This window comes from Molothrus ater, chromosome 1 (assembly GCF_012460135.2).
Source record: "Molothrus ater isolate BHLD 08-10-18 breed brown headed cowbird chromosome 1, BPBGC_Mater_1.1, whole genome shotgun sequence".
NCBI classification, from domain to species: Eukaryota; Metazoa; Chordata; class Aves; order Passeriformes; family Icteridae; genus Molothrus; species Molothrus ater.
The window spans coordinates 51970308-51983405 of record NC_050478.2 but is presented as its reverse complement, the minus strand read 5'-3'; the positions used below and the strand labels follow the sequence as shown (position 1 = coordinate 51983405).

Sequence of the window (13098 nt, the reverse complement as noted above, 5' to 3'; positions counted from 1 at the left end):
ATTATCTGAAGGCTGTGCCTTGGGTAGGGACACCTTTCACTAGACCAGGCTGCTCAAAGTCCCATCCAGCCTGGCCTTGAACACTTCCAGGGATGGGGCACAACAGCTTCTCTGACTTTTAACAGACTGCAGTAAATAATTAAAACTGCTTAACTTTCTCAGATGATTTGGAATTATAAAGAAGGTTTAGTATTTTATCTCCTTAAGAGTTTTTGAGGACTTTTTGACAGTTCAGTGGGCTTTAATACTAGAAATACTTAAAAATTCCTACACTATTGCTAGAAAACTAATTTTCTAAAACAATAGCTTCATAATACCTCTCCCCTAAGGAGACATAGAATGAATTTAGTACAATAATCTGGAACTAGGTTTAAGTACAAAAAAGAATTTAAAAACAAGAGAGATGTTCATGAAGAGCATTACTATTGATAAACTGGAAATTAGATGTTGCCCTGATATTTCTGCAACTTCACTGTGTGCTTGTGAACAGGAAAGAAGATCCAGAAGTCAGAGAGATGAAAGACCAAGAAATGAGACAAGCATTACTAATTCAGTCATATCATTAGGCTTACAGAAAATTGATAAAATATGTGTAATAGGGATGATGAGCTACTCCCTTTATCTGCACAGGTTCTGAAGTGCATCTCTTTTGTGGCATTCGCCTTCTGGCACACCAGAATGGCTGGATTTGTTTATGAGACCTCAGGCTGCTGCTCAAGAGTAGTTCTGCCTCTGGCTATCCATCTCACTCAACAGGAATACACCAGACTCTCCAAATTCCACAAGGATTTCAAGAACCATTAAGCATGGATGGGTTAAGGCTGCATGTGGTAGCTTACACACCTACAACATGTGGAAATAACTCCCACAAAATCCTGAATAGACAGGAGGGTCTATGACTTTATGCAGAGACATACTGGCCCCTCAGAGACCTACTGATTCTTCTCTTGGTGCTCCTCTAATTGCTTTAAAGCTTCAGTCAATACCCTGGGTAGAGTTAATATCTTATCAGTTTTAGTCTCAGTTCCCAGGTTCCTCTAACATAAAGGAAACGGGCAGCTCTTCCTTAAAAACATCACTAAGCTTGCAGCTAATGAGACTGTCTGCCTGTGGCATCATTGACACACAAGACTAATTCCAGATCTTCAGCTGCTCTTGCTTCACTCTGAAGTGTGTCCTCCAATTGAGGAAAAACTGCTGATGGTTAACAACAGAAGAAAAATACACCTTTTCTTTTTTTCTTTTTTTACCAGAGAGTCTTCCTCTTTTCCCTGTCCTAAAAGAAAAGTGATATGTGAGAAAGAACTGAATAATGTGCCCCATTATTGAGAGATATATACATACTGCAATGCAGCTTTTAAATGCTTGCATCTAAAAACCCTTAAGGTACGAGGTAGGAAGACCTCAGACTCATAACACAAGGGTACATTTCATTGCCAACACTGTGGTTTGTAGAAGAGAATTCTGCAAGCTAATTATTCTTCAATCTGATAATTTGCTCTTTCACCAGAATAAAAGGATTCCCCTCTGGGTGCACCTCCTTCTTTTCCCTCAGGTTCCTCATATTGCTGAAATTGAAGGCCATAATTCAATTAACAAAGGATGGGAACTCTTAATGAAAATTAACCACTCAGAGACAGATGTTGATGACACAGAAATGTCGATACTCCCCATGAAGCACCACTGGCTGTCATGTGGATGGGAAAATGCAGAGACATCTGAACTGGGAATTACACACCAGATGAGGTATCTATACTTACATCTGCAGACCACTGTTCAAAGAAGTGCTTAAGCACAGATTAGATTACATTAAATCTGCTTTGCCATATGCTTACATTTATTCTGTATGGGTAACATCACTAGCCAAAAGGTATATGATTTCACAGTAGTGCGTTCTCCCGGATTGCTAAACCACCTTTGGATATCTGATTTCTTATGGCATACATGAAAGCAATGCCTACATTTCAAAATTTTTAAGGTTGGAAGGGACCTCCGGGGATCATCTACTCCAACATCCCTATAAAGGCAGGGTCACCTAGGGCAGGTTGCACAGGAATGCATCCAGGAGGGTTTTGAATGCCTTCACAGAGGGAGACTCCACGACCTCCCTGAGCAGCCTGTCCAGTGCTCTGCCACCCTCAATGTAAAGAAGTTCTTCCTCATGCTGAGGTGCAATTTCCTGTGCTTTAGTTTATGGCCATTGCTCCTCATCCTGTAACTGGGCACCGCTGAAAAGAGTCTGGCACCATCCTATTGGCATCTGCCTTTGAAATATTTATAGGCACTAACAAGATCATCTCTCTCGCTTTCCTCTAAAACAAGCCCAGCTCTCACAGTATAAGAGAGATGCTCCAGACCCCAGATCATCTTTGTGGCCTCCACTGGACATTCAGTAGCAACTTGTCCAGATACAACACTCCAGATGTGGCCTCACCGGGGCTGAGTAAAAGGGCAGGATGACCTACCTTGACCTGCTGGCCACACTCTTCCCAATGCACTCCAGGATACCATTGCCTCTCCTGGCACTGCTGGCTCAATTTGTTACCCACAATTTGTGACCCACCAAGACTCCCAGGCCCTTCTCTGCAGAGCTGCTCTCTAGGAGTTCAGCCCCCAACCTCTCCTGATACTTGGTGTTATTCCTCCCCAGGTTTGGGATCCTACACTTGCCCTTGTTACTTTTCTCTCCACCCAGTGCTTCAGCCTATCAGGATCCCACTGAGTGGCAGCCCAGACTTCAGCTGTATCAGCCTCTGCCCCCCAGTTTCACACTAAGAGCAAACTTGCTGAGGGTACATTCTATCCCTTCATCCAGGTCACTGATAAACAAGTTCAGTAAGACTGGACTCAGCAGATTCCTCACCACAGGCTTCCAGCTGACCACAACCCTCTGAGCTCTGACACTCAGCCAGTTCTTGGTCCACCCTACTGTCCATCCATCTAACCCACACTTCCTACAATTACCTGTGATGATGGTCAGAGAGACAGTGTATTTCCATCTGGAGTAAATAAAAGGCCAAAGGAAGCTACATCTGTGAAAAAGACTCCATGGGAGGGGCTGGAACTCCTGCTCACTGTTTGCAAACCAGCAACTGCTGAAAAGCTGATCACAGAAGCAGTACGGCTCATGTGACTCAAGGTTCAAATGGATTAATGTCACTTTCAGGCTTCATGCTTAAAAAACAGCAAATTAAGGACAGTTGGAAACACAATGCCTACATAATAACAACTTTTGAAAGTTTTGTGTTTGCTTTTGGTGGGCATAGAGTTGACATAAACTCAGCATAAGTGAGCTCTAATTATGCCTCCCTCTTCGTCAGTTTTCCCTTTTGTAAACCTGTTGTGCAATCTCACCCAAAGAATGATTAGGGACTTTTCCTTCTAACTTCATAGAGTCATAGAATCCCACAGGCAGGGATGCCATTCACTCCACCAGGTTGCTCAGGGCCCTGTCCAGCTTGACCTGGAACACTTCCAGGGATGGGGCATCCACAACTTCTCTGGGCAACCTGCTCCAGTATCTCACCAGCCTTGCAACAAAGAATTTCTTTCTAATAGGAAAGAGAGGCATTTCCTTTCCTCTCTTTCAGCTTAAAACCACTGCATCTTGTCCTGTCATTATCTACCCATGTAAAAAGTCCCTCTTGCTCCTTTTTGTGAGCCCCTGTAAAATATTGGAAGGGTGCTCCAAGGTTTTCCTGAAACCTTCTGTTCTCCAGGCTGAATGACTGTACTCCATCAGCCAGTCTTCACAGAAGAAGTGCTCCAGCCCTCTGATCATCTTCATGGCCTCCTCTGGCCTCACTCCAGCAGGTCCATGTTGTGGACCCCAGATCTGAATGCCACACTGCAGGTGGACTCTCACCAGAGAGGAGCAGAGGGGCAGAATCCCCTCCCTCACCCTCTGGCCACGCTGCTTTGGAGGCAGCCCAGGACACGTTTGTGTCTCTGGGCTGTGAGTGCCCATGGCTGGGTCATGTCCAGCCTCTCATCCAGCAGCACCCCCAGGTCCTTCTCCCCAGGACTGCTCTCAATAATTTCTTCTTACAGCCTCTACTTATGACTGGGACAGGTGCACTTGGACTTATTAAACATCATGAGGAAGACTGTGGGCCCACTTCTCAAGTTTGTCCAGCTCCCTCTGAATGGCATAATTTCTGATGGAAATTTATCCATCACTGGTTTAAAGGAATTTACTCTTTTTCTAACTTTGGTCTTGAGCTTAACCAGTCCTGGTTTATCTCCCTGGCATTTACTTAATGCATTCAGAGACAGCAATCATTTCTCCTTTCAGCATTTTCTTCTGTGAGGTTACATGAGAAACTACAACACTTCCCTTTGTAAGGTGACAAAAACATAAAAAGAGATCAGAGTGGACAGAACCACTATTTCTTGATGTGGCCACAGCCTCCTTCTGTATCAGGAGATTCCAAATTCTTCTCAACAGATACTTGTACAATGGTTCCAACACACTTACTCACTCTACCTGTGTCTCTGCAAGTGTCCCAGAATCACTTAGGTAGGAGGGAGTCTCGGGGGTGCAGCCTTCCCATCAGGTTTTGAACACTGTCAGGGACAGAGATCCTCTGGACAACCTATTCCTGTATGTAATTTGTAATTATGTTCAGAGTAGAAACTTTTCCTTATAGTTACTCTGAATCTCAGTTTAGGGCCACTGTCTGTCATTCTTCTGCTTTGCATCTCAGGAATAAACCTAGCTTTATTCATTTTCTTGAAACCCCTTTCACAGATCCTGGAAGATTGTTTCCAGACTCCTTTTCTTCCTTTTAACAGAAACATATTCACTTCAAATCCCTTAATTTTAGGATTAAGAGTAGGAAGCCTGTGCAGTGCCCTGAAGGTCATTGGCCCAACTGCAGTGCTGACAAGTATTTTTGACTGGAGTTGTCATGAGAGTGACAGACACATTACAGCCTTAAAGACAATGAAGAATTCAATCCCTGATTCCCATCTGCTCTTGGGATGTTCTGTTAGAGCAGAGAGAGTCCTGAAGTAATGTAATCAGTTGTTATCAACATGAAGAAAATTCGGATTGCCAAGTCAATCACTTCCCATGGCAAAGCTGAATAGTTCTACCTAAATCTTGTTTATCAGTGTAGTACAGCATTTTCCCTAGAACCTCTGATATTACCAAATATTATCACTCTTCTGCCCTGACCCTTTTTTAATATTAAGAGTAAATGTTGAAAATCCATACGGTTGACACCACTGCCCTGGCAGATGCAGAATTAACAGTGATACTGTAAGGGATTGCATAAACCTAAGCCATTTCACAAAGGGATTGAATTGAAGAGATAACACACTTTCAAATATAACTGAGGCCAGAATACAGATGCTCACATTCTACAACTTTAACTATTACCAGCACTCAGATGTGAACAGAAAAGTCCATTATTAAATTTACCTCTAAAGGATTCTATAAACCCTTCGGGTCAACAATTAAGTGTTCAGCATTTTTATTTTTTTTATTTTGTAGTAGAAAATAATTTATCACCTACTATCACTTCAATTTTGACTGTTATTTACATTCAGGATAGGAACAATAATATTGATTTTCCCTGCTATATTTTTGATTGTATGAAATAAAATATTTCTTAATTAATTTTCTTTCCAGATAAGGTTCTGTCACAGATTACAGACTTCTGATACTTGTTAGTTTCCCTACAGAACTTTCTGTAACTTAGGCAGGGAGTGAAAAAAATTGCATGCCCCTAAACTATCACTGAAATCCACTTAACACTCAGAGGAAAGTTGCTACTGCAAAACTCTGGTGAAATTCACCTCAAGCAAGGCAGTATGGTGCCTTCAGAAAGACACTGTCACTTAGTGGGTAGAACAGAATCCCAGGACTTAAGAAATTTGTGCTAGCATAATAAAGCTGAACAAAGAGAGCACAGAATGATTTCAGGGTGATGCAAAAGCGCACTGCAGCAGGTATCACCCCAGCAGATTCCAGTACTAAATATGGGGCTGCTTTGGTCATTGGTACAATGAAAAAAAGATCAAACATTGTGAGACCCAAGAGGAATATGATTCTATGATTCTATTTATAGATGAAGCCAGAATGACTGGGGATTGATGAATTAATGCTTCATAGTACACAATTATGACTGCTGAGAGGAGATAAATCCTGGGAAAAATCTTCAGAGTAGCAGTAGATGCTTAAGTTAAAGATAAAAGAGTTTAGACAAAACTGAACTAAAAAAATAAGATAAGATGTGCTGGGAAAAGACAGTTGATGGGATTCAGGGAAAATCCAGAGGGAAAGGAAAGGGAAAGTGGAAGAAACAAGATTAGATAAAGAAAGTAAGATCTTGCAGTATGATGACTACTTAGTAAGGAGGATGGCATCTGATAAGGCAAGGCACAGAAAGTGTTAATAATTATTCCTCTGAGTTCTCCTACGTCTTCATGTTTAATGGTTGACCTTGAAATTCAAAATATTGCATTACTCCTCCCAGTAATGTTAGGTGTTAGATGATAGACAAATAATTTAAATCATAATCATAAAAATACTACAAAATTGATCTGCTATGTACCAGTTTATGACACCTTCATACGACAAGCATTTGCATAATGTTCCTTTTTCAAAGTATAAAAATATGGTACCTTGTAGAAATAGAAAGCTTATTGAATTATGTACAAAATATTTAAATCTTTTGGTCAGATTTGCAATCCATATTAACAGTCTTTTGATGTACTTTTGTCTTTTTTTTTCTTTTCCTTTTGGGCCAAAAAAATCTATTCACAAAAAGCTTAGAAATTCTTTAGCTTGCTAAAAAATCCCCATATAGGAGTAAAGTCCTACTTAGGAAAAAAACCCAAACAAAACTGGAAAGAACATACACACACATACACACATTCTCCAGCTTTCTTCCATTCAGTTACAGAATAAAGACAAGTGAAAATACTGCTGTGATCTTCCTCAGCTTAGCAATATTGTCAAAACAAGATAAAGTTTTACCATCTTCCTATTGATCCCAGTTTATACATCAGCTCCTACCCATAAGCAAATGGCAAAGACAAACATTTTGTATTTTGCTGCTGACCATTTAATGGAAAGCAGAAGAATTGTTTTATAGTACACAAAATTATTAATACCACATTGCACACAAAAGCCCAAAGTATCAGGCCACTGCAAAAAGAAGTTGTTAAAGGACAGGTTGAAAAGATGGATTAAGATTTTGAAGGAAAGAAAAGTAATTGACAATTTTGGGGGAAAAAACTCCAGCAAAACAGCTCTAAGATAATCAGCTTTGTAGCAAAAACTTCTTGTGGTTTCCATAAACCAACAAAATAGGTATTATCATATTGACAAGATCATATCACAGCAGCTAGGGGCAACAACAGAGAGCAGGAATCTCATTGGAAGAGTTTTATTTAGGGCCAAGGTTCTCCTTGATGATCATCCATCAGCAGCTGCAGTAACTAATTAAAAATCTGGGCAAATATTGAAAAAAGTTGCAAGCAGAACTGTTGACACCAAGTGCAAACTATTGATTGAGAATCACACTGGATGACTTCAGAATTTAGAAACATCTAAGTAATCCAATTAGACTCCTTACCTCCTTACATCATCTTCTCTTGCAGACACCTTTAAGATGTGAATTCAAAACCAGCTGTGTGATTATCATATCCTGCTATAGAATATGACTTGTTTATTAACAATTATGAACAGATGAAAATTTCATTTAATAAAGACTATTTTTTTCACTTAGTAATGATGTTTTGGTACTTTCCTTTCCTCTCTGAATGATAGGTACTTTATTAAACTGGTTACCTGCAAGCTAACAAATTGACATACGATTTTTTTGTTTTCAGTTTGTCTTCCTTATAAAGAAGAAATCGATAAGTATTAGATGTCATCCATAAAGTTGATGCAGGTTGCACTTTAAACTGATGTTAAATAAACTGTTTAAAAGGATTTGACTATTTCAAAAGCTAATTATTTTTTCCAAGGTTCTATATAATCTTGGTATACTTCATACTACACATCTGCTGATGCTGGAATAGAAAAAGTTACAAAGAATGTAGCTGTTAAGAGAAAATCCACCCAAAAGTTTCCTTCTGTAGCAGTGAGAAGCAAGATAGCAAGTGGATATTTTCCAGGTCAGAATGTTATTGACAAATAGGAATTAATTTTGGATTACTGATATTCAGTAAAACAGAGAAATCCTGTGCAAAACCATGAAGCAACACCACTTTAAGCCATGAATTACCATGAAATAAACCTAAGTCCTTTAGACCTGTGGCCTTTTGTAGGTCACATTTACATAGGCCCACTACATTACCACAGGAAAAGAATGAATTGGTCCAGCTGATTTTCCAAGGAAAGAATAAAAAACCAGGCTAGTTTAGGTCCTATTTTAAGAAAAGAAGTTGTGCTATAACCAAGTCCTCAATGTTTCTTATGAAAGACGGGAACTAAGGCAGCTAAACTACCAATACAGAATTTTTTTTTTTCCCTGAGAAGCCACTTCAATGTAATACTAAACCTCTGGAAGCACAAAATCTGTTTCTGCAAGGTTTTCTGTGAAGGACTCAGGCACTCAGGCTCCCAGAGAAAGGTTGGATTAAGACTTTTCCTCAGCTAATATTTTTGACATTGCAGTGTTTCTGTCCAGCTGAATGGCTGGCTTTCTCATAGAAAAAGTCAGAAAAAGTGGTATTTATCAAAGAACAAGGAGTTGTATATTTGTGAATTCCACAAGGAACTTGAGGCACAGAGACTGACTGCTTTGTCAAGTAGATTGAATTCCAATAGTGTTCTTTGAGAGAAGATATCAAACAGGGGAGAGAGCCTTTCAGGACAATAAACACTGTAAGTACTAAATGCATTTTTAAATATTAGATATATGTTTAAATGCCTTCCTTTACAACTGAAACTGAATTTACCCATCAAAAATACATATCTAGGAAAAGGAGACATTAAATTTCCAGATCCCAAAATTATCCCCCATAGGAGGCACATTCATCAGGGATTTTCTCCATTGAGTGCAAGCCAGATCTGCTTCTTACACACGAGGCAGTACAAAACTGATTGGATAACTCATTCTTGAGGTTCCTGCAAATTTCAATTACTGGCTGCCAGAGAAAACTCACAAGCTGAAGGTATATACCCTGAACTTCCCATTAAACTTTACAAGCATGGACACAAACCAAATCAATAACATTGGCACAGAGAATTGCAGCAACAAACCCCAGCAAAGTTTCTGGTCTTTGTACCTTCTCTCACATCTGCTGCAGCGTCTCCATCTAGGAGCACATCTTCATGCCAAGTCACTCTGTCTGCACCTGTAAATCACTTCAGGTAACAGCCCTGGAACTCAAGCCAACCAGCACAGCAGGGCTCATGTGCATGTGGCTGCTCTCTCTGGGCCCCATGACAAGGTGGTCCCTTCCAAATGTTTGGGAAGCAGTTCCTGGCCTGTGCTAAACCCGAGGCATGCCCAGACGCCATCTGTGAGAAGGATGGCTGGCTCCCACTGAAACTGTGCTCAGGACCATGCTGACTAATTATCTGCACAGCCTCCTCTGTGGCAATATTTATGTTAATTAAGGGCCTTGCTAATACTGTTGTTACTATTACCATGACACTATGTTCCACCCAGTGCAGGGCAGAGGGTGTAATGGCATTTTGTAAATAACCAAACGAGCCTCACAGTACCCATTCAGAGAAGGACATGGTTTTTACCCAATTTACAGTCTAGGAGACCATGGGATCAAAAGACTACCCAATATACTTCTCTTCAAGGAAATGATGGTAAAGAGCCAAGAATAAGGGATGGAATTCCAGATTCTTATTGCTCACATTTAGCTGCTGGGCTGCTACCTATGATGTTAAATTATTCATCGTTTCTCACAGGGAAGGCAGGCACACACTCAAAAGAGAAGCCGGGTGCAAGAAAAAGGGTTATCAAAGTATTCACACACTCTTTCAAGAGTTAGTTAACTGACAAAAATATGCTGCTGTAATGCATTTTCATGTGTAGGCAGCAATTCTCCTCTACATCCTAGGGCTGGAATCCTGTGTGGGGAAAACTGAACTGCTCAGTATATGTAAGAGACAGGCCTCATTAACTCTTGGACATCTTCTCATTTCTTGGTCATAAATCCTATTACCTTGTATTACAAACTGCCATAAAACTCACAGATAAAAGATAATTTATGCTCAGTGTACAGAAGCTAATGTTTCTGTACTCCTGAGAAGCACACAACCAGAAAATGAGAAAGTATGTATGTGAAACCTTAAGCCATTCATATTGAGCATGGCTAGCATGATAAACATGACTCTAAGGGAATTATGCTCTTCAGCCAGGGTATAGTCTAATGGTAATTGATATTACCAAATTTCTAACATAAAATGTATGAACTCTTGCATAAAATGTCCCGCTTATAAAGACTGATTACTCCTTATTAAAAATTCAAGCTTTCCTCCCTCCCCCACTACAAAATGAAATATGACATCTACTCAGTACACAGGTACATTTTTTTCTTTTTTATTTTTTTTCAAACTCCAGTCATCAGATAAGGAAATGCTTCATAACAAGCATCACATCCTAGAATTCTTACAAAGTTTCCCTGTTTCTGACTGCTATCCTAATTAGTGTTGCATGGCACACAGAAAATAACAGCCCTTGGAGTTGGCAGAATCAAAGGCAGCTCAATCTTTTATTTGCTTTTTCTCTGAAGCAATTTAAATTCCTCAGACTTTGGCACTGATTTTAACTGTATTGGTTATCTGCTCAAAGGAATATTTTGCTTTGAGCAAATGTGCTCATTTAGGCTGCTTGTCATTAGTTTTCCTTTACCATTTAGACAAAAGAAAATCTTTCACTGTCAATTTATAAATACTGTAGCTACAAACTGTGTTCTCATTGTGTGGGCCCTTCCATAGGTGCAAGTCATTTCATGCCTGCTTTCTTTTCTTCAATATTTTATTAGTGGTTTGACATATATTGAAATTAATTTATCTAATTTTACATACTTACAGTCTATATATCTACATTTCAGCCTCCCACCCCGTTTCTCCATAGAGAGCATGTAGACAGGTATTTATGGGATGTAATTATTCCCATCTTTTTCTTCTTTTCCTTACAGGAGCTCATCCTTAAAAGTCAGAAATAAACATAAGAGACTTGACTTCCTTGTGGTTTTCTTTGCTTTCCATGTGAAAACATTTTTATCTATATATTTCAAAAACTTGCACTGTCTGTCTATTTCCCAAGAAATGCCTCAATAGTCAAAGTTCTAATTACTTGGATAATGTACTTGGATTCAGCACTTGGATAATGTTATTGGCTGATGAAAAAAGGCATTGTTTACCTGGTCCACCTTGCCTGGTAGTCTGCACTAGATCCCAAATCAGGCATTGTCCTTGCCGTCTTCCTCTTCCAACCCTGAAGACTTTTAGCAAGCCCATAATGTTTCCTGAAATGCTGTGGACCCTTTACAAGTGTGTTAAGTATTTATGTATTTCTTCTACCATAACCTTCTACACCAACATTGTAACAATGTGAAATCTCTCTCTTTCAAACAATTAATAGATTTTTGGTGGCCTTAGATATCTACTCACACTACCCTCCTCTTAGTTTCTGCACTGGTAACTATAAATTCAGCAACTTGACTTGTTACTCCCCTTGTTATCCTTCCTAGGGCTCCTAAGGAATTACCAGTCTATGTGCTGTATCCAGACACTTTAGACTCTGCCTAGGTACACATGACAGAGAACCACTCTCCTGCTATAATGAACCAAAGGCTAACGTTATTTGCAAACAAAACCATAATTATGTTTTGCTCATATATTTTACCCAAAGAATCCAATAAAGATCAGATTCTTCTTCCCAAGAGAGAGAGTTTCACTTCTACATTTATAGAAATGTTTCCACTCTACGTTCAAAAAAAAGCAACATGCTCTCAACTTTATAATTTGCATCAGCATTTGAAGCTCAAAACCTTGCTTCATTTATTGCACAGTTTCCAGACTTGCATTTCGAACAGTCAGTGGGTTTCCCACTGTGTTAAACTCCCTCCTACCTTGGTTTTAAATTACAAAGGGAAGAGAGGGAAAAGAGAGAATGTCATGATTGTGGCTGTTTGGAAGAGAAAAATATCAAGCTGAACTCCATTAAAAAAAAAACCCAAAAAACAAAACAAAAAAAAAAACCCCACCCCCCCCACCCCCCCAAAAAAACCAAACCAACAAAAAACGAGAGTACTTTCAAACTTAGGATCCTTGTGTCTCTCAGCTTATAAACTACTCACTTTTTAAAAGAAAACCAACTATCAACTATTCAGGATTAATGTTATTATCTGTTATTATCCACAACAGTTGACTGAAAATGCCAACAGTGACAAGTTTAAACCAACAATGAAAAGCAATTTTGTGTCAAAGTTAGCACTGAGATTGTTTAAATGGCCTGCCCCTATATCTGCCCCTTATTTCTGTAAGCTAGAAACAGCCTGAAGTTTCCTGTGGAACTCTGCCCATCTACAAAAAATATTAAAAGCTTTTTGTACAGCATTATTAAAAATAGAACAAAGAAGTTTCCAGAAAACAAAACAATTAGCAACCTCCCATTTCTATTTTAAATGCACAGATCATGTTGTTTTTTTCAAGTTTTAAAGGCTTTAATTATTCATGGAAGACTCATGAAAGCAACCTTACGCATTGCATTTTAAAGCTGCTTATGGAAAAGATGAACGAAAATAATTATAAATCTTTCCAGTCTTAGTAAGAGTTTTGTAAGTTAAACAGGAAATTGTCCACTTTATTTCAGTTCTTCAACATGTTCTTAAAAATACCCTAAAAGAAATTTACATTTGTCAGCAAAGTACTGCACTCGCAGATCAATTACAAGCAAGTTACTCCTGACTTTTAGATTTTTACCAGAGTTACCCTTTATTTCTCTTTACCCCTCACTCTTGCTGCCTCCATCTATTTAGTTGTGCAACTAATGATCAGAGTAATTCCTCATCATACTGGCAAAACAGCTCCTGTGCCTACTATCTTTCCTGCAGACACAGTGTTTCAAACTGTTAATAGAGCACCTGCCCCTGTGGCTTTAAATCTATAAT

The 13098-nt window shown here is 39.3% G+C and overlaps 1 protein-coding gene across 1 annotated transcript in view; it reads right to left on the bottom strand.

Moving 5' to 3' along the window:
* TPK1 (thiamin pyrophosphokinase 1) overlaps positions 1-13098 on the bottom strand; it is a 304393-nt gene that overhangs the window by 91991 nt on the left and 199304 nt on the right.